The sequence below is a fragment of the Hemitrygon akajei genome, unplaced genomic scaffold, assembly GCF_048418815.1.
Source record: "Hemitrygon akajei unplaced genomic scaffold, sHemAka1.3 Scf000037, whole genome shotgun sequence".
Lineage (NCBI taxonomy): Eukaryota > Metazoa > Chordata > Chondrichthyes > Myliobatiformes > Dasyatidae > Hemitrygon > Hemitrygon akajei.
In genome coordinates this window covers 1077230-1092878 of record NW_027331923.1, presented here as the reverse complement: position 1 = coordinate 1092878, position 15649 = coordinate 1077230, and the positions used below count along the sequence as shown (strand labels likewise).

Genomic DNA, 15649 nt, shown 5'->3' with positions numbered 1-15649 from the left:
GCGGGTCAGGCAGCATCTTTGGAGAGAAATGTAAAATCGACTTTCAGGTCGAGATCCTTCAGCTGGACTGTCTGAACTCGAAATCTCGATTGCCATTTCCCTCAGTCTAAGGGTAGATAAATCTCCCGGACCAGATGGAATGCACCCTCGTGTTCTGAAGGAAGGATCTGTGGAGATTGCGGAGGCATTAGCAATTTCCCTCTCCCCAGGTAAGGTTTGGCACGATGATCAAAGTAGTTCATCGCCCCGTTGATAAACAGACACAAGGTGTTGGATTCGGCCCGGTGCATCCCGGGTGGATCCTCCCAACCACTGAGCACATCGACATGAAACGCTGTCGGAGTAGAGCAGCATCCATCATCAGAGATGCTCACCACCCAGGCCAGGCTCTTTTCTCGCTGCTGAAATCGGGTATAAGGTACAAGAGCCTCAGGACTCGCACAACCAGATTCAGGAACAGTTACTACCCCTCAACCATCAGGCTCAGGAACAACACAGGATAACTACACTCACTTACCGTCCATTGAGATGCTCCCACAACCAATCATCGTAACAAAATGAGTGAAATCGGAGGTGGTTTGACTGAGACTGATCGCATTGGGCCTGTCTCAGAATTAGAGAAGTAAAAGGGACAGGCTCAATCTCACAGGATATTGACAGGGTTGGGGCAGGAACAGCAGGACTTGTTCAAGTATATAAAAATACAGGTGAGAGCAGATACAGGACAGATAGAAAATGATGCTGGAGAAATTGTAATGGGAGATAAGGAGATGGCTGAGGAACTGAACGAGTATTTGCATCAGTCCTCACTGAGGAAGATATCAGCAGTATACCGGACACTCAAGGGTGTCAGGGAAGAGAAGTGTGCGCAGTCACAATTACAACAGAGAAAGTACTCAGGAGGCTGAATAGTCTCAGGGTAGATAAATGTCCTGGACCAGATGGAATGCACCCTCGTGTTCTGAAGGAAGTATCTGTGGAGATCGCGGAGGCATTAGCAAAGATCTTTCAAAAGTCACTAGATTCTGGACTGGTTCCGGAGGACTCTGCTATTTAAGAAGGGGGCAAGGAAGCAAAAAGAAAATCATAGACTTGTTAGGTTGACATCGGTGGTTGGGAAGTTGTTGGAGTCGATTGTCAAGGATGAGGTTACGGAGTACCTGGAGACATATGACAAGATAGGCAGAACTCAGCATGGTTTCCTTGAAGGAAAATCCTGCCTGACAAACCTAGTGCAATTTTTTGAGGAAATTACAAGTAGGCTAGACAAGGGAGATGCAGTGGATGTTGTGTATTTGGATTTTCAGAAGGCCTTTGACAAGGTGCCGCATATGAGGCTGCTAAACAAGATAAGAGCCCATGGAATTACGGGAAAGTTACATATGCGGATAGAGGGTTGGCTGATTGGCAGGAAACAGAGAGTGGGAATAAAGGATCCCATTCTGGTTGGCTGCTGGTTACCAGTGGTTTTCCACAGGGGTCCGTGTTGGGGCCGCTTCTTTTTATGTTATATATCAACGATTTGGATTATGGAATAGATGGCTTTGTGGCTAAGTTTGCTGATGATACAAAGATAGGTGGAGGGGACAGTAGTGCTGAGGAAACAGAGAGTCTGCAGAGAGACTTGGATAGATTGGGAGAATGGGCAAAGAAGTGGCAAATGAAATACAATGTTGAAAAGTGTATGGTCATGCACGTTGGTAGAAGAAATAAACGGGCAGACTATTATTTAAATGGAGAGAGAACTCAAAGTTCTGAGATGCAACGGGACTTGGGAGTTCTCGAGCAGGATACCCTTAAGGCTAACCTCCAGGTTGAGCCGGTGGTGAAGAAGGCGTATGCAATGCTGGCATTCATTTCTAGAGGAATAGAGTATAGGAGCAGGGATGTGATGTTGGGGCTCTATAAGGAACGGGTAAGACCTCACTTGGAATACTGTGTGCAGTTTTGGGCTCCTTATTTAAGAAAGAATTTGCTGACGTTGGAGAAGGTTCAGAGAAGGTTCACTGGAATGATTCCGGGAATGAGAGGGTTAACATACGAGGAACATTTGACCGCTCTTGGACTGTACTCCGTGGAGTTTAGAAGAATGAGGGGGAACCTCACAGAAACATTTCGAATGTTGAAAGGCATGGACAGAGTGGATATGGCAAAGTTGTTTCCCATTATGGGGGAGTCTAGTACGAGAGAGCATGACTTGAGGATTGAAGGGCGCCCATTCAGAACTGAGATGCGAAGAATTTTTATTAGCCAGAGGGTGGTGAATCTGTGGAATTTGTTGCACAGCCTCAGGGTAGGGGGACCCCTTTCAAAACAGAGATGCGGAGAAATGTCTAGATAAGGTGTGGTGAATTTGTGGAATTCGTAGCCACATGCAGCTGTGGAGGCCGGGTCGTTGGGTGTCATTAAGGCGGAGATTGATAGGTTCCTGATTGGACATGACAGCAAAGGCTACGGGGAGAAGCCGGGAACTGGGGATGAGGAGGGAAAAAGGATCATCCGTGATCGAATGGCGGAGCAGACTCGATGGGCTAGGCGGCTTAATTCTGCTCCTGTGTCTTATGGTTTTATGTTCTGAGTGAAGGGCAGAACAGGCGCAATGGGCCGAATAGCCACGCCTCCTCCTGTTTCTTATTTTATAAAACACGAGTTCCGCTTTGCGCCTTGTTCTCCCTTGGCCTTCAGCCTGTGGATTGAGCAGGGGAGCGGTGAGAGCTCCGGAGATCCATCAGCAGCCGCTGCGGTTATTTCATGTTCCTGTTATTTATTGCTAATTATTTATATTTGTATTTACACAGTTTATTGTCTTCCGCACTCTGGCTAATCATTCACAGATCCAGTTATAGTTACTATTCTGTCGATCTTCTCTGTGTCCGCAGCAAAATGCTTCTCGGGGTTGTATGTGGTGAGTTATCCGTACTCTGATAATAAAATTTACCCTGAAGTTTGAGTTTCGGGGAAATTCCTTCCATTCTGAGAGCAAACTGTGACTGACATCTCCAGCTTCCGGTAGCAGCCCGTCAGTCACACTCACAGCCAATCAGCGGCATCGCTGGGAGAGTCTTGCTCATATTGGTTGAGGAGTGTCAGTGGGCGGGATGCTGAATGTTCGGAGCGGTCCGAGGTTTGGAGCTGAGAGCGAGTGGACCCGGGGAGAGGCCGGAGATTGGGAGCTACATTTCGGGTAAAGGTTGCAACACCGGCCGGGTGAATCCTTCCCATGACGGAGATTCCGTGAGATGTTTCAGCTGCACGGAGGGTGCCCGGTCTTTTCCCGCCAAGAATCAGGGGCCTGTTGTCGGGAGTTTTCTGTCAGACCAGTTTCCTGCTGCTGGGAGCCCGGATCTGACCCGCAGCGGCTGGTGATGGATCTCCGGTGCTCTCACCGCTCCCCTGGGTAATCGGACGTGCTGAAGGCCAAGGGAGAACAAGGTGTAAAGGTAAATTCGTGCTTTCGAAAATAAGAAACTGCAGCAGGCGTGGCCATTCGGCCCCTTGCCCCTGTTCAGCCTTTCACTCCGATCATGGCTGATCTTTGACCTCAGCGACACTTTCTTGCAACGTTCCCATCTTCGCTGAGCCCTTCAATATTCCTTGTGAATTTAGAAACCTTGTGGGGAAAAAAATCCAAAGATTTGCCACACTCTAAGTCCTGTCAGATGACATCGGATTCTGAGTCTGTGACCCCTTATTCAACACCCAGTGAAGAAAAACACCATTCCTGCCCCACCCTGTCAATACCCTGTGAGACTGTGTCTGTCTCAGTCAGACCACCTCTTATTTCTCTAATTTTGAGACAGGCCCAGTCAGTGTAATCTCTCTGAGGACACTACCTCCCCCCCCAAAGCAATCTCTGAAACCTTCTCTTCATTCCCTTCATCCCACAGGCTGACTCCGGGAGGGAGACCAGACCTGTGCACAGTGTTCCATGTACGCTCTCACCAGGACCCCATATACCTTCAGAGGAGATCTTTATTCTTCTATTCAAACCTTCCTTCCCATTCAATGCTCTTTATTTAATATCGAACTCAAACAGTGCACAGACACAACACAGCCTCGGCCATGAATTTAAAGGGCAGGTGTTGCAACAGTTTGAGCTTCATACCGGGGGCCACGGAGCAAGCAGGGTGTCACAAAGGGAGGAATGTGGGAGTGTTGTATGTCTGAGCCCAGCTGTGTGTGTTTGTGTATCAGAATCAGGTTTAATATCACCGGCACATGTGGTGAAATTTATTGTTTTGTGACAGCAGTACATTGCAATACATAATAATAAACGTATAAATCACAATAAGTATTTACAAAAGTAAATTCAAAACGTATTGCAAAACCGGAGGGAAAATACAGAGGAAATGTTCTTGAGTTCATTGTCCATTCAGAAATCTGATGGAAGAGGGAATGTGTCCTGAATGTGTCCTGGATGCTGTGGAGTCCAGTGCCCATGAAGGAGCTGGCTGAGTTTACAACTTTCTGCAGCATTTTCCGATCCTGTGCAGTGGCCTCTCCATACCAGGCAGTGAAGGAACCAGTTAGAATGCTCTCCACAGTACATCTGTGGAAATCTGCAAGTGTCTTTAGTGACAGACCGATTCCCCTCAATCTCCGAATGAAATATAGCCGATGTTGTGCCTTCATTGTAACTGCATCAATATGTTGTGCCCAGGATAGTTCCTCAGAAATGTTGACAGGCAGGAAATGGAAACTGCTCACCCTTTTCACTTCTGATCCCTCGATGAGGACTGGTGTGTGTTCCCTCGAGTTCCCCTTCCTGAATCCACAATCAATTCCTTTGTCTTCATGATGTTGAGTGCAAGGTTGTTGCAGTGACGCCACTCAACTTGCTGATCTATCTCACTCCTGTACTCCTCCTCGTCACCATCTGAAATTCCAGCAACGATAGTTGTGTCATCAGCAAGTTTACAGATGAGCCTAGCCACACAGACCTGGGTGTAGAGAGAGTAGAGCAGTTGGCTGAGCACGCATCGTTGAGGTGTGCCAGTGTTGATTGTCAGCAAGGAGGAGATGTTATTTCTGATCCACACAGACTGGAGTCTCCTGGTGAGGATCCAGGTGCAGAAGGAGGTACAGAGGCCCAGGTTTTGGAGCTTGTTGATTACAATTGAGGGTCTGATTGTGTTGAACGCTGAGCTGTAATCATCAGCCTGACTTGTATATTGCTATTGTCCAGGTGATCTAAGGCTGAGTTGAGAGCCAGTGAGATTGCATCTGCTGTAGGTATATTGTGGCGATCGGCAAATTGCAGTGGGTCCAGGTCCATGCACAGACAGGAGTTGATTCTAGTCATGACCAAACCCTCAAAGCACTTCATCACAGTAGATGTGAGCGCCACTGGGTGATAGTCATGGAGGCAGTTCACCCTGTTCTTTTTGGGCACCAGTATGATTGTCACCAGAGTGTGTGTGTGTGTGTGTGTGTGTGTGTGTGTGTGTGTGTGTGTGTGTGTGTGTGTGTGTGTGTGTGTGTGTGTGTGTGTGTGTGTGTGTGTGTGTGTGTGTGTGTGTGTGTGTGTGTGTGTGTGTCCCTTTAACTGTACAATTTAAAATCTACAAAGTAAATTTATTATCAAAGTTTAAGCATGTCATCATGCACAATCCTGGTTTCATATTTTTGGGGAAAATTCAGGAAATCCAAGAGCCATAATAGAATCACTGACAGACTGACCCCAACAGGACGGACTAAAAACTTAATGCAAAAGACAATAAACTGTGAATATAAAGGAAATAACAATAATAAATAAATGAGAAATAAAGATGAAGAACATGAGATGAAGGGTCCTGGAAAGTGAGTCCAGAGGTTGTGGGAACGGTTCAGTGAAGGGGTTACTGAATTTCGGTGAAGTTATGCCCTCTGGTTCGAGAGCCTAATGGTTCAGGGGTAGTCGCTGTTTCTGACCTGGTGGTGTGGGCCTGAGGATCCCGCACCCTCTTCCAGATGGCTGCAGTGAGAAGAGAGCATGTCCTTGTTGGTGTGTGTCCTTCCTAATGGATGCTGCTTTCCTGTGACAGCACTCCACAGAGATGTGCTCGGTGGAGGGGAGGGTTTTACCCGTGATGTACTGGGACATATCCACTACTTTGTGTAGGATTTTCCTTTCAAGGGTTTGCTGTTTCCATACCAGGCCACGATGCAGCTACTCTCCACCGCACATCTGTAGATGTTTGTCAAAGTTTTCGATGTCATGCTGCAGCTTTGCAAACTTCAAAGGAAGGAGAGGCACTGCCGTGCTTTCTTCGTAATTGCACTGAGATTAGATTATGAGGACACTCAGTCCGTTTATTGTCACCTTGGAAATTTTCACCTTTTATTGTTTTACAACATTGAGACAGAGTGGATTTAGATTTGTTTTATTCACACTGATGAACAGAAATAAAAACTCTCTTGTGTCAATGTGAAAATAGATCACCAAAAAGGGAAAAAATTAATTACAAATATAAAATAGAAAATAATATAATTCAATACAATCTGTATCATTGGACATGAAGCTCCCAGCTATAATCTTCCTTCAGCCACCATTCAGTGATGCCCACAATGCCAATCTGTAACTGTGACACAAGTTCATCTCCCTTACTCCATGTATTGCTCACATTCAAATATAAAACCTTCAGTTCCGTATTCATCACCTTTTTCATTTTCTCACCCTTTTGCATTGAAACTCATCCCGCCCACTGAAATGTTTCCCTGTCGTCAGCCTCTCAATGGTGGCAGTCTCACTACACACTGCCGCTGTTTGAAAACTAACAACATTCTCCTCAGCCCTATCACTCCACTTCAGATCTGCTGCCAAATTAGTTTAAAACCTCTCGGACAGCTGTAGCAATCCTACCCGCATGGATATCAGCAGACACTGACCCTCCCCACCCCCTGAGTTCAGGTGTAAACAGTCCCTGTTGTACAGGTCCTATGTTCACTAATGATCCCGGACCCTGCCCCTCCACACCAGTTTCACAGCCACACTGTCATCTGTCAATCATCCTGTTCTTACCTTCACTGGCACGTGGCTCAGGCAGAATCGAGGGATCATTACACCTGAGGTCGTGCGTTTCACTGTTCTACTTCAGTCCCTAACATATCTATTGCGATATGCACAAATATTTCTGGTGGCCACAGTTGCCGGCTCCTTCTGCTCATCTCCCCTGTGTGATCAATTGGAGACCCCTCAGAGGTTATTGAAGTAGCTGCAGACGTCCAACAGCGGCCTCGATAACCACCTGCTGAGGCTCCCTCTGCATCGGCTGTTGTTCCCACGCCCGGAGGGGCCGGGACGGAATGGCTCCCTGAATTAACACCTGTTAGCCGGGAACAGACACGGCAGATAACAAAATCAAAGGGAATAAGATCTGAGCCAGCAGATAGATCTTTCGGGGAAATTTCAGACAGTTTCCCGGAATAATGGTGAGAGATATTCCAATTTCAAAGCCCTGGACCCCAGTGAGATGTGGAGACTGATTAGTAATGCTTCTGACCCGCTAGAAAAACCAATGGCGTTCCATAATTGGCTCACACAGACTTGCCAAACTCTCCAGACCCTGACCGGGGACTTGTGCCACTCCTCAGGGTTATATATGGAAACTCTCGGGCAGGGACAGGGAGTGGGTTCCCCTTTCCAGACCCTGCCCGGGGACTTGTCTGCACTCCTCAGGGTTATATATGGAACCTCTCGGACAGGGACAGGGAGTGGGTTCCCCTTTCCAGACCCTGCCCAGGGACTTGTGCCAATCCTCAGCGTTATATATGGAACCTCTCGGACAGGGACAGGGAGTGGGTTCCCCTTTCCAGACCCTGCCCGGGGACTTGTCTGCACTCCTCAGGGTTATATATGGAACCTCTCGGACAGGGACAGGGAGTGGGTTCCCCTTTCCAGACCCTGCCCAGGGACTTGTGCCAATCCTCAGCGTTATATATGGAACCTCTCGGACAGGGACAGGGAGTGGGTTCCCCTTTCCAGACCCTGCCCAGGGACTTGTGCCAATCCTCAGCGTTATATATGGAACCTCTCGGACAGGGACAGGGAGTGGGTTCCCCTTTCCAGACCCTGCCCAGGGACTTGTGCCGCTCCTCAGGGTTATATATGGAACTTCTCGGACAGGGACAGGCGGTGGGTTCCCCTTTCCAGACCCTGCCCGGGGACTTGTGCCACTCCTCAGGGTTATATATGGAACCTCTCGGACAGGGACAGGGAGTGGGTTCCCCTTTCCAGGCCCTGCCCGGGGACTTGTGCCACTCCTCAGGGTTATATATTTAACCTCTCAGACTGGGTCAGGGAGTGGGTTCCCCTTTCCGGACCCTGCCCGGGGACTTGTGACACTCCTCAGGGTTATATATGGAACCTCTCGGAAAGGGACAGGGAGTGGGTTCCCCTTTCCAGACCCTGCCTGGGGACTTGTGCCACTCCTCAGGGTTATATATGGAACCTCTCGGGCAGGGAACGGGAGTGGGTTCCCCTTTCCAGACCCTGCCCGGGGACTTGTGCCACTCCTCTGGGTTACATATGGATACCTCTCGGACAGGGACAGGGAGTGGGTTCCCCTTTCCAGACCCTGCCCGGGGACGTGCCACTCCTCGGGGTTATATATGGAACCTCTCGGGCAGGGACAGGGAGTGGGTTCCCCTTTCCAGACCCTGCCCAGGGACTTGTGCCAATCCTCAGCGTTATATATGGAACCTCTCGGACAGGGACAGGGAGTGGGTTCCCCTTTCCAGACCCTGCCCAGGGACTTGTGCCACTCCTCAGGGTTATATATTTAACCTCTCAGACTGGGTCAGGGAGTGGGTTCCCCTTTCCGGACCCTGCCCGGGGACTTGTGCCACTCCTCAGGGTTATATATTTAACCTCTCAGACTGGGTCAGGGAGTGGGTTCCCCTTTCCGGACCCTGCCCGGGGACTTGTGACACTCCTCAGGGTTATATATGGAACCTCTCGGAAAGGGACAGGGAGTGGGTTCCCCTTTCCAGACCCTGCCTGGGGACTTGTGCCACTCCTCAGGGTTATATATGGAACCTCTCGGGCAGGGAACGGGAGTGGGTTCCCCTTTCCAGACCCTGCCCGGGGACTTGTGCCACTCCTCTGGGTTACATATGGATACCTCTCGGACAGGGACAGGGAGTGGGTTCCCCTTTCCAGACCCTGCCCGGGGACGTGCCACTCCTCGGGGTTATATATGGAACCTCTCGGGCAGGGACAGGGAGTGGGTTCCCCTTTCCAGACCCTGCCCGGGGACTTGTGCCACTCCTCAGGGTTACATATGGAACCTCTCGGGCAGGGACAGGGAGTGGGTTCCCCTTTCCAGACCCTGCCCGGGGACGTGCCACTCCTCAGGGTTATATATGGAACCTCTCGGGCAGGGACAGGGAGTGGGTTCCCCTTTCCAGACCCTGCCCGGGGACTTGTACCACTCCTCAGGGTTATATATGGACTTAAATCTCTTTAAATGGACTGTGGAAAAGCGAGAGTGTGCATAGAGAACCGGTAGTGAGGAGATGGAGTTCGGGTCCCGACGATGAACCCAGAACAGGTGGCAGGATCGTGCGGACGGTACAGATGAAGGGGACACTTGGCTAAGGACAGAAACGGGGTTTGTAGAAAGAGGGGACATTGGGTCAGAGATTATCGCTCTGCAATCACAGACAAGAATAATAAGGGGCAGGAAGAGAGCCAGGATCACAGTAATACTTGGCAGAGTACCACATTTACTCTCCACAATCCCTTTGGTCCCGGATAGGGCAGGCCAGAGGGGACGGATCACAGTGATACTCGACAGAGTACCACATTTACTCTCCACAATCCCTTTGGTCCCGGATAGGACAGGCCAGAGGGGACGGTGATACAGGCAGCTGTGATCAGGCTCGCCACACGGGCAGGCTCTTTTCTCACTGCTGTAATCAGGTAGAAAGTACGAGAGCCTCAGGACTCGCCCCACCAGGGTCAGGAACAGTTACTACCCCTCAACCATCAGGCTGTGGAACAATACAGGATAGCTGCACTCACCTGCTGTCCATAGAGATGCTCCCACAACAAATCATCGTACTCGGACTGTCTCAAAATGAGTGAAATAAGAGGTGGTTGGACTGAGACAGATCGCATTCCTGTCTCAGAATTAGAGAAATACAATCTCACAGGATATTTACAGCGGAAGGGCTGGAATGATGTTTCCCATAAGGTGTGGAACCAGCGCTCACCGACTCAGAATCCGAGGACAACTCAGCAGGACTGAGATGAGGAGAAATTTCCTCACCCAGAGTGCAGTGAATCATTGCAATTATCTCCACAAGGTTTCTAAATTGAAAAGACATATCCTGGGGCTCAGCGGTGATGGGAAGTTGCAGGAAAGTGGTGCTGAGGTCAAAAGTCAAGCATGTTCTGAGTGAAAGGTAGAAGAGTTGCAAGGGGCCGAATGGCCACACCTTCTCTATTTCTGATTTTCTGAAACACGAGTTTACCTTTGCGCCTCACTGTTTCTCGTCCTGTCAGATTGAACAGGGAGCGCTGAGAGCACCGGACATCTATCGGCAGCCACTGCGGTTATTTCATGTTCTCGTTGTTTATTTGCATTGGCGAAGTTTGTTGTCTTCTGCACTCTGATTGATCTTTCAGTGATCCAAGTATAGTTACCATTCTGTAGCTTTGCTCTGTATGTTTGTAGGAGTTGTATGTGGTGACTTATATGTACTCTGTTAGTTTTTGGAATAGTCGCTTGGGGAATCTGAGGTGGAGGAGTATTTGGGGCTTTTTTAAAATTAGACATAGATATTACCCAACCAATGTTTATTTGGCAAAGGTTTAATTCTGATATTGAAACTAACTGTTCTTTTTGTGGTTTATATCCAGAGGATTTATTTCATCTGTTTTGGGATTGTGAATATGTTAAAACATTTTGGGTTGATGTTTGTCAATTTATGGATCAATATATTAATGTGGATTTTACTTTTTGTTTTCAAAATGTCTTATTTGGGTTTACTTATAACACCAAATCTCATAGGGATCATTTCTTTATCAGAAATCTGTTGTTAGTTTACAGCAAATTTTATATCCATAAATGCAAATACAGCATTTATAAACCTTCATTTATATTTTTACGTCAGACTGCAAACTATACGTTTATACTCTGAAACTACCCATAACCAGAAGGCTGTAAAGACTGTACAAATCTGTCAACCTTTTGGGTTATCACTGTAAATGTTCCTTTTTGTGACTCCTCTTAGATACAGTTCCTTCGGTCCAACAATATTTAGAGCGGATTTCCTTTTTTATTTGTATTTTTAAAGTTAATAGTTATATATTTGTTGCTGCTTTCGTGTGATTCCCTGTCTTTGTTAGCATATGTTTAGTGTTTCTGTTTTTGTTTGTGTTCAATAAAAATTAAAAAAAAATAATAATAATAAAATTTACTTTGAACTTTGAGCCTCGGGGAACTTGCATTGATTCTGAGAACAAACTGTGACTGATATCTCCAGCTCCCGGTAGCAGCCCGCCCTCGGACACACTCACAGCCAATCAGAGAACTCCGCTGGGAGGATCTTGCCTCCATTGGCTGAGGCGTGTCAGTGGGCCGAAGTTTGGAATCGGGAACGAGTGGACCCGGTGAGAGACCCGAGATTGGGAGCAGCTCCCCGGGTAAAGGCTGCAACAGCGGCCGGAGATTTGAATCCTTCCGATGGCGGAGGTGAAGATTCGGGCGGAGATTCCGTGAGATGTTTCAGCCACACAGAGGGTGCCCGGTCTTTCCCCGCCGTGGATCGGGGCCTATTGTCCGGAGTTTCCTCCCAGTCCTGTCTCCTGCTGCTGGGATACGAGAGCTGGCCCTCAGCGGCTGCCGACGGAACTCCGGTGCTGTGAGCGCTCCCCTGTGCAAAAGGACAGGCTGAAGGTCAAGGGAGAACAAGGCGCAAAGGTAAACTCGGACTTTAGAAAAAGGAAACTGGAGCAGGCCATTCGGCCCTTTGTGTTTGTTCTGCCTTTCACTCAGAACATGCCTGATCTTTGCCCTCAGCGCCAGTTTCGCGCAACGTTCCCAGCATCGCAGAGCCACAAAATTTGTCCTTCGAATTTAGAAACCTTGTGGAGAAAATTCCAAAGATTCGCTGCCCTCTGGGTGAGGAAATTTCTCCTCATCTCAGTAGTGCTGTGGTGAACTCGGATTCTGTGACCCCGGTTCCTCACCACAGCCAAAGGAAACATCATTCCTGCCTCTACCCTGTCAATACCCTGTGAGACTGTGTCTGTCTCAGTCAGACGGCCTTTTATTTCTCTAATTTTGAGACAGGCCCGGTCAGTATAATCTCTCCGAGGACACTACCTCACCTCCTAAATCAATCTGGGAAATCTCTTCATTCCCTTCATCCCACAGGCTGACTCCGGGAGGGAGACCAGACCTGTGCACAGTGTTCCATGTACGCTCTCACCAGGACCCCATATACCTTCAGAGGAGATCATTATTCTTGTATTCAAACCTTCCTTCCCATTCAATGCTCTTCATTTAATATCGAACTCAAACAGTGAACAGACACAACACAGCATCAGCCATGTGGTGAAATTTGTCAGCCATACATTGCAATATCTAGGAATGAAAACCACAAATTACAGTAAGTATTTATAAAATTATACTTAAAATGTATTGCAAAAAGAGAAGGCAAATCCTGAGGAAGTATTTATCGGCAGAAGTGTGGTGAAATTTGTTCCTTTGTGTCTGCAGTACATTGCAATATTTAGTCATAAACACTACAGACTACAGTTAGTATGTGTAAAATTATATTTAGAATGTAGTGCAAAACGAGAGGAAAAATACTGAGGGGGTGTTCATGGGTTCTTTGTCCATTCAGAAATCTGACAGTGGGGAAGAAGCTGTTCCTGAACCGGTGAGTGTGTCTCCAGGCCCCTGTACATTCTTCTTGATGGTAGCAATGAGAAGAGGTCATGTCCTGGGTGATGGGGTCCTTAATGATGGATGCCACCTTTTTGAATGTGTCCTGGATGCTGTGGAGTCCAGTGTCCATGAAGGAGCTGGCTGAGTTTACAACTTTCTGCAGCATTTTCCGATCCTGTGCAGTGGCCTCTCCACACCAGGCAGTGAAGCAACCAGTTAGAATGCTCTCCACAGTACATCTGTAGAAATTTGCAAGTGTCTTTAGTGACAGACTGATTCCCCTCAATCTCCGAATGAAATATAGCCGATGTTGTGCCATCATTGTAACTGCATCAATATGTTGGGCCCAGGATAGTTCCTCAGAGATGTTGAGAGGGAGGAAATGGAAACTGCTCACCCTTCTCACTTCTGATCCCACGATGAGGACTGGTGTGTGTTCCCTCAACATCCCCTTCCTGAATCCACAATCAATTCCTTTGTCTTCATGATGTTGAGTGCAAGGTTGTTGCTGCGACACCACTCAACTTGCTGATCTATCTCACTCCTGTACTCCTTCTCGTCACCATCTGAAATTCCACCAACAATAGCTGTGTCATCAGCAAGTTTATAGATGAGCCTAGACACACAGACGTGGGGGTAGAGAGAGTAGAGCAGTGGGCTGAGCACGCATCGTTGAGGTGTGCCAGTGTTGATTGTCAGCAAGGAGGAGATGTTATTTCTGATCCACACAGACTGGGGTCTCCTGGTGAGGATCCAGTTGCAGAAGGAGGTACAGAGGCCCAGGTTTTGGAGCTTGTTGATTACAATTGAGGGTCTGATTGTGTTGGACGCTGAGCTGTAATCAGCAGCCTGACTTGAGTTTTGCTATTGACCTGGTGATCAAAGGCCAAGTGTGAGCCAGTGAGAATTGTTGACAGATTGTAGCGATTGGCAAATTGCAGTGGGTCCCTGCACACAGACAGGAGTTGATTGACCATGACCAACCCATCAAAGCACTTCATCACAGTAGTGAGCGACACTGGGTGATAGTCGTTGAGGCAGGTCACCCTGGTATTTTTGGGCACTGGTATGATTGTCGACGTTTTTGTGTGTGTGTGTGTGTGTGTGTCTACGTGTGTTTGCATGCTTGAGCAGAGAGACAGAGTATTTGAGGCTTTCCAGTTGAATTCAGGTATATTTCCAGTAATTGGTGTGCCTCGAAAGATGGGTCACAGTGTTGGGCCGACCATTCAGATTAGAACAAAATAATTTACCCGGCAGGCTGAGCTCACAACCCGCTCTTGTGTTTCAGAGAGTTATTTACAAATTGAAATGTACAATTTAAAATGTGCAAAGTAAATGTATTATCAAAGTATAGGCATGTCACCATGTATAATCTTGGGATTTGATTATATTGTAAATTCAGTAAACTCAAGAACAATTATACGATGAATGAAAGATCGCCCCCAACAGGACAAACAAAACAACCATGTGCAAAAGACAACAAAATTCAAATACAAAAGAAAACTAATAAATAACCCAGAAAGAAACATCAAGAACATGAGATGAGGAGCTGTTGATTGTGTCCATTGGTTGTGGGAATAGCAAAGTTTAAGTATCTGGTCTCAATTTAGAAAATTTTTTGGTTTAGCGAATTTTTCATTATCATTTCCCAATCTCCTTAATTTTTTTTTATCCCTTCCATGACTGACAAAGTCTTTAAGGATTGGGATGAACTGGGTATTAAGTGTTTTTGGGACTTGTTTATCTCAGGATCTCTTGCATCATTTGACCAATTGTCAAATAAATTTGCACTCCCAAAATCTCATTTTTACAGATACCTACAAATTAGAGATTTTCTACATTTCCAATTAGCTACTTTTCCTATAGGTCCTGATAAAAATTTACTGGACGCTCTTTTAAATTTAAAACCTTTTGTTAATGGTTCTATTACCGGTATCTATAACTTGTTGATTAATTCTAGACAAGACTTTTTAGATAAAATATAAAAGCTTGGGAGGATGACCTAAATTGTCAGATTTCTGATGATAGATGGAATAAAATTCTTAAGCGGGTTAATAAATCATCTTTCTGTGCTCGTTATGCTCTTCTACAATTTAAAGTGGTTCATAGAGCTTACATTTCTAAACAGAAGCTCTCCAGTTTTTAGCCGAATGTTTCTGCACTTTGTAATAAATGCAACTCTGCTGATGCCTCTTTAATTCATATGTTTTGGTTTTGCCCTACAATTGAAAAGTTTTGGCGGGAAGTATTTCATACCTTCTCTCAACTTTTTAGGGTCCAATTTGACCCAAATCCCCTTACTGCCTTGTTTGGTATTATTGCAAATGAAGATATAACTTTAAATACCCCTAACCTACAGGTTTTAGTTTTTACCTCTCTTTTAGCAAGAAGAGCAATCCTGCTTAAATGGAAGGAGTCTACCCCTCCTACACATCTTCAATGGCTACGTGATATTATGTCGTATTTAAATTAGAAAAGATCCGCTGCTCAGTCTTAAATTCGAAACAATCTTTTTTATGATATTTGGGGACCTTTCTTAAATTACTTTTCCAATTTCAAACGAATTCAAACGAGAGGACATGATTCAAACGAGAGGACATGATTTCAAACGAGAGGACATGATTTCAAACGAGAGGACATGATTTGAGAGTTAGGGGGCAAAAGTTAAGGGAAACACGAGGGGGTATTTCTTTACTCAGAGAGTGATAGCTGTGTGGAATGAGCTTCCTGTAGAAGTAGTAGAGGCCAGATCAGTTGTGTCATTTAAG

The 15649-nt window shown here is 46.8% G+C and overlaps 1 protein-coding gene and 1 long non-coding RNA gene across 3 annotated transcripts in view; one reads left to right on the top strand and one right to left on the bottom strand.

Annotated features, from left to right (window-relative positions):
- LOC140720173 (uncharacterized) overlaps positions 1–15649 on the top strand; it is a 914213-nt gene that overhangs the window by 143727 nt on the left and 754837 nt on the right. The gene's annotated exons all lie outside the window — the stretch shown is intronic.
- The window catches only part of LOC140720135 (zinc-binding protein A33-like), a 58184-nt gene that overhangs the window by 20159 nt on the left and 22376 nt on the right, over positions 1–15649 (bottom strand). The window lies entirely within an intron of this gene.